Source organism: Pinus tabuliformis, chromosome Q (assembly GCF_031772625.1).
Source record: "Pinus tabuliformis cultivar Carrire ecotype Pingquan chromosome Q, CPIR1, whole genome shotgun sequence".
In the NCBI taxonomy this organism is placed as follows: domain Eukaryota; kingdom Viridiplantae; phylum Streptophyta; class Pinopsida; order Pinales; family Pinaceae; genus Pinus; species Pinus tabuliformis.
This window is the reverse complement of record NC_142296.1, coordinates 472,323,981-472,332,247: the sequence shown is the minus strand read 5'-3', so window position 1 is coordinate 472,332,247 and position 8,267 is coordinate 472,323,981.

Below are 8,267 nucleotides of genomic sequence, written 5' to 3'. Positions count from 1 at the left end.
ATATAACATTAGTTATTTTTATTTTTCAATGCGGCACATCGACATAACATTTCACACTAGTGTTTAGTTTTACATCGACGCACTGCACCGGAACATTCAGGTTGCCGAACACATCGAGCTATAATTTTTTAATATTATACGGTGTGTTTGGTAAAAAAAAATGCACTAGGATGTTACTTTTACTAGATGCACGGTTGTAGACATTATCATTTTTAAAGTGGTGTGTCATGGAACTTCACAACCTAGTGTGTTTCTATTTATGAAATGCACTGAATAATATTACAAAATTATGGTACGTAAACATTATGCATTGATTTGTGGTGCTGTGAACGGTAGGAGTCAAAGCTCTCGAGCGCGCCACACATAAAAAAATAAATAAAAGTAAAAAATGCATTTTTTAACCTAATTTTGAATTGTACTCCGCTAAAACTTCAAGTTGCCGAGGAACATAGACATTACCCAGACATTTACTTGTCGGGGAGGCATAGTTTCTACGAAAACAAAAAAAAAACGAATTTGACCACCATTTGACAAAATTTGAAAGGCACACAGTGAACAACGAACGGAAGGATGGCAAGAAAACAAAGCACCAATAGCATTTTTCTTCATAGAGGAAAAATTAACACTGGTGCTTAAGAGCTCTACAACACTACAAATGGTAAAAATGAGTTTTACAGCCAGTAAGTTTTTTTATTTAACCCTATTCCAATGCACTCGAACTTGCCACACTGGTATAGATTATTTGCGAAGTGCACCACAATTTTTTAAATTAAAATCCCTACCATGGCCATCATGTTATGTACACACCGAAGCATTTCAAAATGGTAATAACATTGTTGCTTCATGGGAGTATAGCACTGAAATGGTGAAAATGAATTTAACGACCGACAACTTTTAAATTTAACCTTTGTCTGGTGTTATCAAGTAGTATATGCATCGGTGCTCTAGTTTCACCTAGTGAACCATTATTTTTAAATTAAAATCTCTACAATGGTGCACCATGTTGTATACACATCGGGGCATTAAGAAAAGGTCTTATCACCAGGGCTTTGTGGGAGTATAACACTAGAATGGTGAAAATGAATTTTACAACTGAGATTTTTTTTTAAATTTAACACTAGTCTGGTGCTATCAAGTAGTATACACACTGGTGCTCAAGAGTTAGTTAGTGCACCATTATTTTTTATTTTTAAAAAAGTAACCCTTGAATGATGCACCATTGTGTATTAAGAATCGGGATGTATAATTCCATTAATGGTACCTGTGCTTATTATATGAGTATTGTACTGATGTTTTTTAAATTAAAGACCTTACTATGGTGCACCATGTGTTTACGGATCAGGGCTTTCGTAAAAATGGAAAGCACTAGTGCTTTATGTGAGTAGAATACCGAAATGGTGAGAATGAGTTTTTCAACCAATTTTTTTTTTTAATTTAACCCTTGTTTGGTGCTATCGAATAGTATACAAACTTATGTGCCTTATATAATTAGTGTACCATTCTTTTTTATTTGTATAAAAAATAACTCTACAATGGTGCACCATTTTATATTAAGCATTGGATCTTTCAGTTCAATTATCGGCATCGGTGCGTATAATACAAGAAGTGCACCACCATGTTTAAATTAAAAACCCAACAATGGTGCATCATATTGTTTATGCGCCAACGTGTTCGTATACGGGTTTCACATAGGGACATCGTGAAAGTATAGCACTAGACTAGGAAAAATGAATTTTATGACCAACATTTTTTTAACTTTAATCCTATTCTGGTACTATTGAGTAGTACACACACTAGTACGCATTATGTACTTAACGCACCATTATTTGTTTATTTTTTTATACAAAATAACTCTACCACAGTGCACCATCTGCTATTAAGCACTGGTACGTATAATTAGGTAACGCACTGTTGCGTTCGTATATTATAGACCCATCGTTAAAAAAAATCTGCTAAAACATCCACCCGTCCAACTCCACCAGTGAACTCCACTAAAAATAGATCTTTGGACTACTTTTATAGGGGCTTCCACAAAAACCTCCACTAGAGGGTATTTTCCTTGTAGTGCATTGAGGCACATAATCATATTTATTATTGGTATAAGTTTCTAATGCCATTAAAATTCACACCAATAACCCTTCAACAATTGTTTTATTTTTTTCAAATCCAAAAGAAAAGAAACGATAAAAAATAGAATTTGACAATGTAGTGAACAAGGAAATTGAACACAATAAATAGAGATAGTGAATACCATGATGATTCTCATGTTGAAAAAGATAGGAAATCACCATGAAACATATATTGTTACATTTTTCAAGCTCTTACTAGAAGCTTTCATTAAGTGACACTTAAAATAAAGAATATGTCAATGTAGGGACCATCCGTATGAAAACATTTTTCTTTTTAAATCAGACTGCAAGATAATAGAAACAGGTTCTAGATATAAGAACCTAATTCACATTTGACTAAATTGTAGGTTGTGTGACTTATGTTGTGATATTGCAAATAATAAGAAAATAAATATTTCATTTTAATTAATTATTTGATAGCCACATTCATTATGAAGATCACATATAATTAAAAATACATCAATCATTGGAAACACATAAATTTTAAGGTACATATGTCAATAGCTCATAAATTTACAATTCAACCATCATATAATTCACTTTTACATTTTGGTAATATAGATACGATGAAATCATGTAATATAACACCATGAATGTAACATGTATCGTTCACCTAGGATTGGACATTCGATCTTGGATTTGTCGCCACTTGCGCTACCTTGTTGTTTTCCATATACACGTGAAGAATGTTTCTTCCCAACTGAACATTGTTGACTCACCAGTTGATCTCCCAACCTACTCTTTGGGTACTCTTCTTCCCCATGGACCCCCAAGTTGCAATGACGCTATAAAGTAGAGGAAGAAAACTACCTGATAGAGGAGAGCACTCTTGGTTCAATAGTACCCTTTCTAATGACCTCCACCTCACCAAACTCATTATAGACTTTGTAGTTCTTTTTGTGTAAGTCAGATAGATATATTATAAAACAAAATATGGTACAAAAAATCTGTTGTTGCAGATCGAGACCTGAGGAAGACAGGTCCACAGACACAAGACACAAGCACTAAGACATCAAAATACTCTAAAAGTTCAAAATGCTAACCGCACACCACGCAGGGTGGCATGGCCATTTATCTACTGCGCATAGCGTTAACACAAGCTAACCTTAAACTACGCCACTGTAACAAAAATACTTTCAGGAAATGACAGAGTTACAGTCCAAGAAGTCCACCGAAACAGTCTGCAAAAACAAAAGAGGTGGAACAGACAGCCCCGACTTACTGCGGGGGCATCCCGAACCTGCTTGCTGTGTCCAAACCCTGTTCCAGGACGTGCTTGTCCACTCTCTCCTGCAAGGAACGATAATTATGAATTTCCTTCGGCGGTGCCTGCTGCTGACCATCAGAGCTCAAGGGATCTGGACTCAGCGTCTGCCGTAGAAGTCTAATAAGCAAAGTTAACTTTTTGTTAACAGATTCCGCAACATCATGCACTGCCGAGATTTTGTGGTCTAACGCCTCATAGATCTCAAACAGACCTTTCAGTTGGGCCTCAGAGATGAAGTTCTCCCCTTGAGAATGTTGGTTCCCTTCATCCTTGGATTCCAAAGCTCTCGCCAACAGGGTTTTAATCCTCCAGCTTTCCACTTGAGTACACACGAATTGCGTAGCTCGCCTGGAGGTAGTGCCCGGGTCCATCAACTAGTCGACCTCCCTTGCTATGTCCTCCTTTGTGCGCGTCCGTTCCTCCTCCTTAACCGAAGCTTCCATATCAGCAATCCTTCGTTTATTTCTCGTTGTCGTTCGGGTCTCATACATGCTCCTCGCAGTATGAAGCTCCTGGTTTGCATTTATGCTTCGACAGCTTCCAGTATCCATGTTGCCCCTGTTATCCATTTCTTGATGACCAGCTCGGAGCCAAGAAATATAGTAACCCAGAGTAATGCCCTTAGAAAGAGTGATGGATTCGTTGCTACGACTATTTGTTAAATAGCCTTTCTCCTTGAAGTTTCCCATGATGAGCCTCACCTTCCGAAACGACGTGGGAGTACTATCATCATAGTTTTTGTAGATGGCCGTGAATGCTACGTGATGCCTCCAGATCTGAAAATAAATGTTGCTTATGCCTTCATGAATGTGTTCGTGCCAAGTGTCCATCCTGCTAAAGAGGCAGCGGTAGTAGTCCCTTCGATGTATCATATTATAGATATAATCTGTGTGCGCCTTCTGTTGCCATAAATGCTTCCGCCGAACCTGTCCTTTCGTCCTGTGCCAACTTTCACAACTCATATCGTCTCCAGTGTGTTCCATTTTGTGGTGCCGTAATACTCTGCCGTTTTCCGGTTAAGCCCGGTTTGTATTGCCCAAGTCCTCTTTTGCCAGCTGTAAGCATCTCTCCTTAAGGCTCGGACTGTCCACTTGCTGCCAACAGCTGTCCCATCCCCTGTCTTGGTTGTCAATGCTGTAATTTGCCAAGTAATCCGCCAGCCCATTTGCCTTACGCCTCACCGTCTGAAAGACTAATCCTTTCATTCCGCCAATTAACTGTGCAATGTTCTCCGTCACCTTAGCTAGCCTCCAGTGTTTCGTAGCTTTGCAAGCCTGAGTGCCTCCCTGGATTTTCTTTGCGACTGAGATGACCAGGGACGAGTCGCCTTCCACCACTGCATTGCTATTCTGTAAATTCTTTAGAATTCTCAGCCCTTGTTCTAACGCCGCGAACTCCATCTCATTGTTCGTGCCTTCTCCCAGCGCCCTGCAGTAAATATGAAGAATTTCTCCTTCCTGGTTTCTAATAACACCTCCTATGCCAGCCATCCCGGGGTTGCCTCTGGATGCACCATCAAAATTCAACTTCAGACCTCCCTCCGGCGGACAATTCCATCTGTTGGCCTCCGAATTTGGTTGTTGCTGGTGTCTCGGCGTCGATATGCTGTGGTTGGCTTCCAGTTGAAAGCACTTCAAGATATGTAAGTCCCGAACCGATGGCTTCTCATTGGGATCCACCTTGCATTTTGTCTGAATTAATTGTTTAATGTTTGTTAGTATAGTTACTTTTGATTGCTCTGTATTTTTATATTCATCCTGAAATATTCTCCTGTTGTGCTCTTTCCATATTGTCCACAATAAGAAGCCTGGCATGGCTTTCTAGATGCTATTGACTCTCTGGTTTTAGGAAAAATTGTTTTGCCAATTTAGAATAGTATTTCGGATGGAATCTCTGTCATAATACTGAGAGGGGGGGGTGAATCAGTATTATCAGATCAATAAAACTTTTTCAATACTCAGAAACATATACGCTACTTCAGTTAAGTGAACCAGTGTGTACACGCTACTGTGTCTAAAGCAACCAGCGTATAACCAGAAATCTTATGATTCAGTTAATTTATCTTCAATAAATGCATCAGGACATTATTAACCATATTAAAAGTAAACAGGTGCAGTATAACAGAACAGATCATCACACAAAAGCCACACACATGAACACCATGATATAAGGTGGAAACCCAATGTGGGTGAAAACCACCTGCTGCAAGTCGTCTCTATCTTTCTTTAATAAGAAACTTCAGTTTACAATCTTTTGTACTGGTGCAACCTTATACTAGTACGCAGGCTACAACCTGCAGAAGGCTACAACCTTCTCTCGTTTTCCAAACTCTCTTGGAAGGGAGCTCCAACCCCCTTTGCTCTTGTACTAGCTAAGATACTAGTACGTAGGTGATGGCCTACAATCTTCTTTCCTTCAGGTACCACTTTTCATAAATTTTCAGACTGGATACTCCTGAAGCACAACATTACAATCTGAATACCACGATTCATTCACTTTTCATAACAAATCATTGAAGCACAAAACAACCAATACTAGCATCATCAATCTTTGAATCACTGAACCACTGAAACCCTGTCAACACCCAGTCACCAGAACACAGAGCAGACTACAGAACTCTGCAATAACAGTCAGACCCAACTGCAACCCCAAAAATTAAGCTTCAAAAGATATACACTACTTCAATGAAACCAACCCGCGTATACACGCGCTTTTACCAAAGACAACCTGCGTACAGATCTAAAAATAATTTTTCATAACTTGCAGCTGTACCAGACATCAGTCATACCCAGAACATAACATTGCGTCAGTATGCAGATCTAAAAATATGCGTAATCAACCATATACCGATAGTTCATTTCAAACCGTTTGATCCTGATCTATCCTTAGATCTAGTCTTCCATCAATCGATGTGATCTCTCCTTAGCTTAGATCAAGCAACCCAGAACCTGCATACTAGATCTCTTTGTTTATCAGATATTCAAGACTTTTTCAGTGCCCTTGCCTAATGATCTTCTTCTCCTTATATAGCCTTAGGCCCTTCTCAATACCACGGTCCAAAACCATAGTAATACAATACCATCAACTTCAAAACTTGGGATCAACACAACTGTCGAGATACTTTGGTCCAAAAACATAGGCTCAAGTACCGAGGACTAACTACCATGGACCAAGGGAAGCTTCTCGACATGTACGCTCTTTTCTGTTCATGAAACTGCGTGTATACGCGACTTCGTATATAGCGAACCTGCGTATCCGCGACTTAGTATATAGCGTACCGGCGTGTATATGCAACTTGGGCTTAATGAACCTGCGTATATGAAATTTATCTTCATTCTTGTAGTCTGGACTGAGATCTGTCATCAAAGAGAGTTGCCATCAAGGACAACACCTGTACCGTAGCGCCACACCTGTGCCAAAATGCCAACAATCTCCCCCTTTGGACTTGATGGCAACCCCAAGATCCTTAGAATCATTCTCCCCCTTTGTCATCAAGGGCAAAGGGCTGTGCTCCCCCTGAGAACATGCTGATATCTCTGCTCTGCTGTGCTGAACATGCTCCCCCTAACTGTAGGCAAGATCTGCAAAAGATGTTCTTCAAAAAGAACCAAGACTTATACATCATAAAGGACCTTCCTATCACCAAAAGACTCAATACATACATCCATACTCCCCAACCAAGAGGGGATACATCAGAAATTTACATATAACAACCAATTACATTACATCATTCATCCCAGGCATAGTGGGGAAACCAACATAGGCCGTTACATGACCTTGACATCATAAAAGAGATAGCACAAAAGAGATACATGACATAGAGACGAAAAATCTAGACCAAGACTTATGAAAGTCACCAGCAGCATCTGATAATCATCTTTTTCGATCAGCAACCAAGATTTCCTTCTGAGCTCCTTCTCCTGAAACCAACAACAGTTGTGAACTAGAACCAAAAGCATCTAAATGCCAATAATGCTTTATTAGACTTTAAGCTGCTCCCCTGAAACTGTGCTTGCTGCTCCCCCTGAAACTGTGCCTGAAGGACTCTGTCATACCCATCTCAAACCTTCTTCAACCAGAATCTGCCCTTGCTGTTCAGAACTCCATATACGCGACTTAACCTGCATAAATCAACGTATGTACGCGGATATCCCTTACACAACTTGCGTATACCAACTTTTCTTTAGAACAGACAAGCTTCAATAGCAGGATGAAGCATCAACTACTCCTAACTTTTGTCTGAGATATTCAAAAGTCTCCCTGGGCAGTGGTTTTGTGAGAATATCAGCAACTTGTTCTTTAGAAGAAACATACTCCAACTTGACCTTTTGTTCAAGCACTTGTTCCCGGAGGAAGTGATACTTGATTGGTATGTGCTTGGTCTTTGAATGCATGACTGGATTCTTTGAAATGCTGATTGCACTTGTATTATCACATAAGATAGAGACTGGTGGAGTGCAAGTGATTTGAAAATCCTGCAAGGTCTGCATCATCCAAAGAAGTTGTGTGCAACAAGATGCCGCAGCCACATATTCTGCTTCAGCTGTAGATAAAGCAATCAAACTCTGTTTCCTGCTGAACCAAGATACTAATCTGGAACCCATGAAGAAAGCACCACCACTTGTGCTTTTCCTGTCATCCACACTTCCGACCCAATCTGCATCTGTGTAAGCATGAAGAGTGAGATCTGTATCTCTAGGATACCATAAACCATAGTTTTGAGTCCCTTGAAGATACTTGAAGATTCTTTTGACTGCCTGAAGATGTGTTTCCTTTGGGTTGGCTTGAAATCTTCCAACAATTCCTACTGCATGCATAATATCTGGTCGGGTACCTGTCAAATAAAGCAAACTCCCAATCATGGATCTATA